The sequence below is a fragment of the Cardiocondyla obscurior genome, linkage group LG23, assembly GCF_019399895.1.
Source record: "Cardiocondyla obscurior isolate alpha-2009 linkage group LG23, Cobs3.1, whole genome shotgun sequence".
Taxonomy (NCBI): Eukaryota; Metazoa; Arthropoda; class Insecta; order Hymenoptera; family Formicidae; genus Cardiocondyla; species Cardiocondyla obscurior.
This window is the reverse complement of record NC_091886.1, coordinates 251,980-261,859: the sequence shown is the minus strand read 5'-3', so window position 1 is coordinate 261,859 and position 9,880 is coordinate 251,980. Positions and strand designations below refer to the sequence as shown.

The 9,880-nt window shown below is 41.9% G+C and overlaps 2 pseudogenes; one reads left to right on the top strand and one right to left on the bottom strand.

The window, feature by feature from the left end:
- Window positions 1-2,138: 2,138 nt before the first annotated feature.
- Window positions 2,139-3,683, top strand: LOC139111359 (facilitated trehalose transporter Tret1-like; annotated as a pseudogene).
- A 277-nt stretch (window positions 3,684-3,960) lies between these two features.
- Window positions 3,961-8,430, bottom strand: LOC139111358 (facilitated trehalose transporter Tret1-2 homolog; annotated as a pseudogene).
- Window positions 8,431-9,880: the final 1,450 nt, after the last annotated feature.

Below are 9,880 nucleotides of genomic sequence, written 5' to 3'. Positions count from 1 at the left end.
CACTAAGAGCGACGGACGCCTCGTAGAGAAGACCGTCGAACGTGGGGTTCCGCAGGGGACAGTCTTAGGCCCCTTGCTATCGAACCTTGCGTTTCACAAAGGTCCTCAGGACGGCAATTTCCTCGGGCTGTAAAGTAATCTGCTATGCAGATGATACTTTAATAGTAGCCCGGGGGATAGACTGGGAAGAGGCCCATAACCTGGCGCAGGAAGCCACGGACGTAATCGTGGCGACAATATCCGAGCTGGAGTTGAAGGTGGCGCCCCACAAAACGGAGGCTACATATTTTTATGACGCCTCCTGGGGGCGCCTTCCCCCAGCTCAGATTATTATTGATGGAGTTTCCGTCCAGGTAGGGTCCAATATTAAATACTTGGGTCTTACTCTGGACGGAACTTAGACGTTTCGGGACCACTTCGAGAAGGTGGTTCCGCGAATGAGCAGGGCGGCCATAATACTTGGCCGCCTTATGCCGAATTTGGGCGGTCCCCTCCTGGGCGTCAGGAGATTGTACGCGGCAGCCGTCCGTTCCATAGCATTTTATGGAGCACCTATATGGGCGGACGACTTGCCGCGAAGTAGGAAGGCGCTGGCACTTGTCAAGCAGGCGGAGCAAAAATTGGCGGTGCGGGTTGCCCGCCTTTACAGAACGACCGCCGCAGACGCGGCGGCCGTCACGGCGGGCATCCCGCCATTAGATATAAAGGCCAAGTCCTAACCCGAACGTTATCGGCGTAGGACCGAAATGGCCAAAAGGCTGAGAGGCAAACCTCCCGCCGCCGCGTTAGTAAAGCTCCGCTTGCAATGCCGGCGCCAAATCGTGGCTGAATGGGGCAGTCGCCTCAGAGCCATGACTCCTGACGCCCATGGCATGCGTGTTATTGGCGCCGTCAGTCCATACTTTCAAGAATGGATAGACGGCGTCATAAAGGAAGACGGGGGACTGCCCTTTAGGGCGGCACAGGTAGTCACCGGACATGGTGCGTTCAGTGATTACCTGTGCCGCATAGGAAGGACTCGCACTTTCAAGTGTTGGGAGTGCGACTATAGCCGGGACTCGACCGACCATACTTTGGCCGAGTGCCCGGCATTTGAGATGGAGAGGGCCGCTCTAAGAGCGGCTGTAGGTAGGGACCTCTCCCTTCCGGCCATTGTTAAGGCCATCACGGAGGGAGAGGTCAAAAGAAATGCGTTTACCTCCTTCTGCGAAGCTGTCATCTCGCAGAAAGAGGAGAATGAGAGGGTTCGGCGCGGAGAAGTCGGGCCGGACCCTCAAAAAGTAGGAACCCCCGGGGGACGACAAGTCCGTCGTGCCCGCCGAGGCACAAAGGCGCATTTGCGCCGCTCGTAATACTAAGGGGGGGAAGGGACTTGGAGAAACTAACACCCCACAGATTCCCTCCCTCTTAACAAAAACGGCCCTTATCAGAGCCAGAGTAGTTGGGCCGTGTGCCGGTGATAGTCTTTGGGAGGCGAAGGACCCAATAGCTCCCGCAAGGGTGAGGGTTTCTCCGTCTCTCATCTTGAACCGGCCGCGGCCCTGAGCAGAGAAGAGGGCGGCAACATAGACGGCCGGGAACCGTCTGCCGCCCCTTTGCCCAGGAGCGGGCGTCGGCAAAAGTGTGGTGGTCCCCTCTCGTCGAGAAGTCAACATCAGGAAGTGGCCCGGTCAAGTCAACACAACCGGGCAAATGACTAGAAATGGCACCGTCGTCTGTCGCGCTCACTCACGCGCAGCTTCCTTGTCACTCTTACGTCTATACATTTTATATATTTTAATTTTTTTCTCGAAAACTATTGAAAATTTTTAAAAATTGCATTTGACTTTTTGTCTTAAATTTCAATTTTCTACCCATAGTTTTTGGGAGTGACACATTGTTTGGGACACTCTGTATATGTATATTAATTTTAGAGATGCTACAAGTATAAGCTATTAGTTTTACGTTTTAAAAAAGTGATTCTTATTTCTGAAATTGCTCCGTTGATGAACGATGCCTTTCCGAGGTTTTCTCCTCTCAGAATATAAAGCCTCCCGTCTGGGTGACTAATTTTTTTAAGATAGGAAAAGCGAGATGCAAAGTATAACGAAATAATAATATTAATATATTAAAAAGATGAAACTTATCTAGATTTATCTGATTTTCAGCCAGTTTGGCCGTCGTCTGCGCGCCTATTGGTGCCTTGGTTGCGGGCTTCCTGATGGAGATGTTCGGTCGACTGAGAACTCTGCAGATCGGCGCGATTCCCTCCGTGATCGGTTGGATTCTCATTGCCACATCGACGAACATACCGATGCTGCTGGTGGACCGTTTGCTAACTGGATTAGCGACCACACTGTCGACCTCACCAGCAATAGTTTACATTACCGAGGTAGCTAGACCGGAACTACGTGGCTCCTTGATCTCATTCGGGCCGACGCTGGCATCATTCGGCATGGTGCTGTGTTATTTGAAAGGCGCCTACTTGCAATGGGACATCGTTGCCTACCTCAGCCTCATTTACGCGATCGTTCCCATTTTATTAGTACAATTAATTGTGCCAGAATCGCCAGTTTGGCTTGTCTCGAAGGGGCGCATTGATGACGCCAAGAAGTCTCTAGAGTGGTAAGCTTGAACTCGTCGTTAAACATATTGATAAAAAAAAAATTTCTTACGTTATTTACTATGTAACTGATCATTTTTTTGCCGTAGGCTTCATAAAAACGAAACGTCGGAAAGCAAAACGTCGGTGGCCGAAGTGCAGTTTATTAACATTATGAAAGAAAATGAAATGAAGTTGAACGAGCAACGGCGAAGCAAATATAGTAGCACGTCCAACAAGTGGCGAGGATTTCTTAAACCGACCGGATGGAAACCCATGGCGATACTTTTTTTGCTGTTTTCCTTTCAACAGTTTTCCGGAATTTACATCACGCTGTTTTATGCTGTGACTTGGTTTCAAGTAATTAGAAACGATTCTATATATGCAATGAATTTATACATCTTGTTCTTTTTCGTATATCTTGCAAATTGTATTCAATCGCGACTTGTACACGAGTAGCGATATTTAAATTGATTTAGTTTTATTGATTATCGATTTGTATCAATTAGCGGTGATGGATACATAAAACCAGATAGTCAACTTACGATGATTTTCAGGAAGTCGGTGCGGGCGTAGATGCGTACATGGCGTCAATTTTGGTCGGTTTAACGCGCTTTTTGTGCTCGATGGTAAATACTTGGCTACTGAGGCGATATAAAAAAACGATCGCTGTGCATAATATCGTCATTTGGAATGGCTTTGTGCATGATTGTCTCGGGTTACTTCACGCTGAACATTAAGAACGGCGATCGCAGCGGATACTGGGTAAGTTAGAATTTTATTTCGTTCGTGTGGTTCGGTGAAATGTAATTTTTAAAAATGAGAAAACGTCATCATGTAATACTTGCAGGTCCCAGTAGCTTGCTTGCTACTTTACGTATGCACGTCGATGATCGGGATGCTGACTATTCCATGGACCATGACGGCGGAATTGTTTCCAACCGAAATCCGCGGAATTGCTCACTCCATCAGTTTTTTCATGGCAAATTTACTTATGTTCGCCGCATTGCAAAGTTATAGAAGCCTACAAGCTTTTCTAGGAGGTGCGAACCTCAAAATATTCATATCTCGCACGTATAATTATTGTACTTTGATGTCTTAAATTCCGTACCGGAACGTGGCGACATCTGGAGCCTTGTAATACGTGTGCATATAAGAATGACAGACCTTTGCCTGTTTGCTAGCTTTGCCTGCCTGTCTATCCTGTCCTGTCCATCTTGATGACCATGTGCAAAGAGGAATCATATTTTTTATAAATAAATTGTTTATTACGCTGTAACAATTTATTTATAAAAAATATGATTCCTCTAACTTTATGCAACTTTTTTTTCTGTCGATGGCTAGTTGCGCAGAGCTTGATCGAGTTTTCGTTTCCTCCCATTGGACTATTTGGTCAAACAGTAAAATAAACATAGAACGTTTTTGTGGACTTGCAAAGAAAATCAAACTATGAAAATCGCCTACTATTATGACGAACCAGTCATCTGTCTGGAGTGATTTACATATCTATCCTAAGTAAACGGCGCCATACACGAATGTTTGTCGCGATCGAGTCTGCGACAATACTTTACACGGCATCAGATCGACATAATACTGGAACGATATTCCTGACGCAAAACTCTTGTAAGTAAAACTGGAGGCACTATTGCGGGACGTTCTCGCGCACAGCGCGAGATTCTTTGGAAAACAACTAATTTTAAACATGCTGCGTTTTCGGATTCAGTGGTTCGGTTGCCGCCAATTTTGCGTTGTGCTGAGCCCTCCTTGCGGCTCGTCTTCTTTTGTCTTTGTTTTTCGCTCCCAGGGCCAAAAAATTGTTATGAAAATATTCTTCAATTTCCGATAACTTTTTGCCATGAGTCTCCGGCAGTAATAGCCACACGAAAATAGCTGCTCCCACGGAAACGCCAGCGAAAAACCATTGTACCGCATACGCACCTTGAAACAGAAATATTATATTAGTTAAGACATCAAAGTACAATAATTATACGTGCGAGATATGAATATTTTGAGGTTCGCACCTCCTAGAAAAGCTTGTAGGCTTCTATAACTTTGCAATGCGGCGAACATAAGTAAATTTGCCATGAAAAAACTGATGGAGTGAGCAATTCCGCGGATTTCGGTTGGAAACAATTCCGCCGTCATGGTCCATGGAATAGTCAGCATCCCGATCATCGACGTGCATACGTAAAGTAGCAAGCAAGCTACTGGGACCTGCAAGTATTACATGATGACGTTTTCTCATTTTTAAAAATTACATTTCACCGAACCACACGAACGAAATAAAATTCTAACTTACCCAGTATCCGCTGCGATCGCCGTTCTTAATGTTCAGCGTGAAGTAACCCGAGACAATCATGCACAAAGCCATTCCAAATGACGATATTATGCACAGCGATCGTTTTTTTATATCGCCTCAGTAGCCAAGTATTTACCATCGAGCACAAAAAGCGCGTTAAACCGACCAAAATTGACGCCATGTACGCATCTACGCCCGCACCGACTTCCTGAAAATCATCGTAAGTTGACTATCTGGTTTTATGTATCCATCACCGCTAATTGATACAAATCGATAATCAATAAAACTAAATCAATTTAAATATCGCTACTCGTGTACAAGTCGCGATTGAATACAATTTGCAAGATATACGAAAAAGAACAAGATGTATAAATTCATTGCATATATAGAATCGTTTCTAATTACTTGAAACCAAGTCACAGCATAAAACAGCGTGATGTAAATTCCGGAAAACTGTTGAAAGGAAAACAGCAAAAAAAGTATCGCCATGGGTTTCCATCCGGTCGGTTTAAGAAATCCTCGCCACTTGTTGGACGTGCTACTATATTTGCTTCGCCGTTGCTCGTTCAACTTCATTTCATTTTCTTTCATAATGTTAATAAACTGCACTTCGGCCACCGACGTTTTGCTTTCCGACGTTTCGTTTTTATGAAGCCTACGGCAAAAAAATGATCAGTTACATAGTAAATAACGTAAGAAATTTTTTTTTTATCAATATGTTTAACGACGAGTTCAAGCTTACCACTCTAGAGACTTCTTGGCGTCATCAATGCGCCCCTTCGAGACAAGCCAAACTGGCGATTCTGGCACAATTAATTGTACTAATAAAATGGGAACGATCGCGTAAATGAGGCTGAGGTAGGCAACGATGTCCCATTGCAAGTAGGCGCCTTTCAAATAACACAGCACCATGCCGAATGATGCCAGCGTCGGCCCGAATGAGATCAAGGAGCCACGTAGTTCCGGTCTAGCTACCTCGGTAATGTAAACTATTGCTGGTGAGGTCGACAGTGTGGTCGCTAATCCAGTTAGCAAACGGTCCACCAGCAGCATCGGTATGTTCGTCGATGTGGCAATGAGAATCCAACCGATCACGGAGGGAATCGCGCCGATCTGCAGAGTTCTCAGTCGACCGAACATCTCCATCAGGAAGCCCGCAACCAAGGCACCAATAGGCGCGCAGACGACGGCCAAACTGGCTGAAAATCAGATAAATCTAGATAAGTTTCATCTTTTTAATATATTAATATTATTATTTCGTTATACTTTGCATCTCGCTTTTCCTATCTTAAAAAAATTAGTCACCCAGACGGGAGGCTTTATATTCTGAGAGGAGAAAACCTCGGAAAGGCATCGTTCATCAACGGAGCAATTTCAGAAATAAGAATCACTTTTTTAAAACGTAAAACTAATAGCTTATACTTGTAGCATCTCTAAAATTAATATACATATACAGAGTGTCCCAAACAAACTCCCAAAACTATGGGTAGAAAATTGAAATTTAAGACAAAAGTCAAATGCAATTTTTAAATTTTCAATAGTTTTCGAGAAAAAATTAAAATATATAAAATGTATAGACGTAAGAGTGACAAGGAAGCTGCGCGTGAGTGAGCGCGACAGACGACGGTGCCATTTCTAGTCATTCGCCTGTCCCGCTCACTCACGCGCAGCTTCCTTGTCACTCTTATATCTATACATTTTATATATTTTAATTTTTTTCTTGAAAACTATTGAGAATTTTTAAAAATTGCATTTGACTTTTCGTCTTAGATTTCAATTTTCTACCCATAGTTTTTGGGAGTGACACATTGTTTGGGACACCCTGTATATATATATATATTTTTTTTTTTTGTTACAGATCGACGCAACTGCATCCACCGGTCATCAACGAGTGTCGTCACCGCCGATATTAATAATTATACGAACCGCAGCCGGTTCGTCGGTCGTTCCGGGAGTTCCGTAAAGTATTCGAGCGGAGTTTTTTGATATACGACATTTTTCTTAACGCGAGTGCCGAACATGGAACGCGCGAAAGTGATCATAAAGTAATTTTCGCGATTATAAAATCACGGTTGGGGTGTTCGCGAGTGTCTTGTGCGCGGAAGGATGGCTCGACACGTCCCATCTGAGAGGAGGAGCAGGCCCGGGAAGGGCATCATGCATCGGCGGAGCAACTTTTAGGTAAATATTAATTTCTTTTTTTTAGAAAATCTTTATAAAAATAAAGCTTTACCTTTACATGAATTTAAATACTAACTTGTCTACATTAATATGTTTTATTTTATGTTACAGTCACCGGCAGAACTCTACAACTCCGCTGAAGCTCATGCAGTTTGGTAAGTCGCATGATTTTTTTTTTCATAGTTTGTAAATTTGCTTCCTTAAAAAAATAGCGCGCGCATGGTTTCTTCTAGTGTTATAAAAAATGAATACTAAGTAATTGTCAAGTAATAAAAATGTATACATGTAAAAGACGTGGACTACGATCGATAGAAAGAAATAGTCTAGATTGAAAATTTTGCTACAGTAGAAAACAATCTTTAGTCGCCGCGAGAAGACTTTGATAGCGCTAAACGTAGACTGATGTTGCGTAAGATGAATTTAATCAGAGTACGATGCTTGATCTGAACGATCAGCTCTCGCATGCAACGACACGCACGGCGACGGTGCGCGTACGGTTTTCTTTCAACAATTACAACACTCTTACGCAATCCGTCTAGTCAGCTTCGTGACAATGTTTTATCAATACAAAGAGGATAGCTGCTAACGATACCAATAATGACTGCACTTCTAATACTCATCTATTTTACGATAACAGTATCTAGTTTATGCGACGGTGGCATTTTGCGATGTCATTGTTTCGAGTATTTATAATTACGTATTTCGTAAAAAAGAACCGACTAAGCACAATTTTAATTTGTAATTAATGTTACATGCGCAATTCTTTTAACGGAATAACGTTACATGTCTCTGTCACCTGTGTTTTAAACGATCCCATGTGCGTATCATATATCCATGCGATCTTACCTATCCAGGAAGTTTCTTCTTGCGTGGCATGTAGTTTCGCATCTTCCTTCTCAAGATGAGGAATGAGAATAGCTGAATACGCCATGATAAAACCGACCGCTATATGAAAAGACGCTGCCACGATGCAGGCGGTGATCTGCAAAAGTTTAAAAAGATCTTGCATACCTTCCGTAAAACTTTTCTTTTTATTTTTGCCTTGCTATTTTTCTACAACATTTTTAAGCCCCGCGCACGAAATCTCTTTTTTTATCTTTTAAACCTTCCTCATTAAGATATTTTTTTTACTATTTTTTTTAATGCCGAATAATTGCTCTCAACAGATCATAAAAAAAAAATTATTATCCTTCGTGAGATAATGACGGTAATTAAGTACCTCTCGGATGGCATTTCGAATGGTTGTCGGTTCGACGAACCCTTTGTTGAGGCTCCGACTCGAAACGATCGCATCCTTAAACCACTCTCGTTCATTCTCTTCAATGTTCTTCGACGCCTCCTGCTCCACGCTGAAACATGCAATAAGGTGTCGTCAGTTCGATCATCGTCAAATAAATCATGCAAAAAGTGTCGTGCCGGCACGATTTTTTGTTGTAATAATTCGCGTGTCTTTTTAAAGCCCCGAGCTAAAATTATGATAGTTATTCGTCACGTTTATATATAAGTTTAACATCCCACAATCAGCGTTCCATTTAAGTGATGGTATGACTTGTGTGCCGTATCTCGCCTGCATTCATTTAAACCGCGACCACAATCCATAAATATTTATCGTACCGATAACTCGTATGTTTTGCTTGCCCGTCGAACCTTGTGTGTTAAAACACCCGATCGTGTAATTTTTTAATTAATTTTTTAAGAAAAAATTTTTATTGTTTTATTATTCGCGACGGTTTGACATATCCATGTATCATTTAAATAAAAAACAGGACCGATAGTATTGCGTGATATATCATACAAGAAGACACGAGTCTAAGCGCATTAATTAAATGTAAGCCATGTCAAAATGGATAGTTCTTGATTCATCTTGCATAACATTGAGATCACGCAGATCAGTTATCAAGCGTGTTGAACCGTAGTTCATTTGTCGTATAATTTATCTCTAATTTATCGTGCAACATTACTCCTTTATTTCTTTAATTTAAGCATTTAAACATTTGCAAAAATGCTTTAAGAAGTAAAACCTAATCCAATTATTTTCAACGGTAATTAATTTTAAAATAGACTCTTCAAGTGCAATAATTTTCTATGAATCCTTGACTTACAACAATTAATTTACATGACGCAACGAAGTACTTTTATCGAGCGGTCAATTGTTCTCAGTTAAAAATAGACCGGCGATCTTGCCTAGGTACAATTACTTGATGAATTAACGCGTGTTAATTGACGTATATTAAACACTGCAATTTAATCTGATTTACTTCCGTGACTTTTTCTAACACGCTGAAAAACAAACATTGTAGTTTAATAGACGTATTTGCGGAATACGTCTAAGATCTAATATTACCAACATATAATTTTTAAATGAACTAATTACTTTGCACTAAGAAAGTTCATTAATTGGATATATTATAACGTTCTACGAATTAGATTGTTACAGTAGGAATTAAAGTAACCTATGGTCTTTGCACCTCACGATCGCCTTTGCAATTCAACGAGTTCTTTAAACGAGTAACAATTTGTTTTTTTTTTCTGTCATCTTATTGTCATGACCAACAATATAAATTATGCGATGCATACATCACTGTAGAACGTTTATGCCCAGTTTGTATACAAGAAATTGATCATCCTTGTTACGGAACTCGTATTTAAGAGTTGTGCGTTGCGCATTCACGGTCATAACTCTTTCTCTTATCTGTCAAAGATAGTTGTTATCGCGATTATATCATTAGGAAATCCGTGCGTTCGGACAATGACTGACACGTCATTCGTAATCATCCCGATTACGTCAGGGAGTACAACAATTTTCGCAGTGGATATCG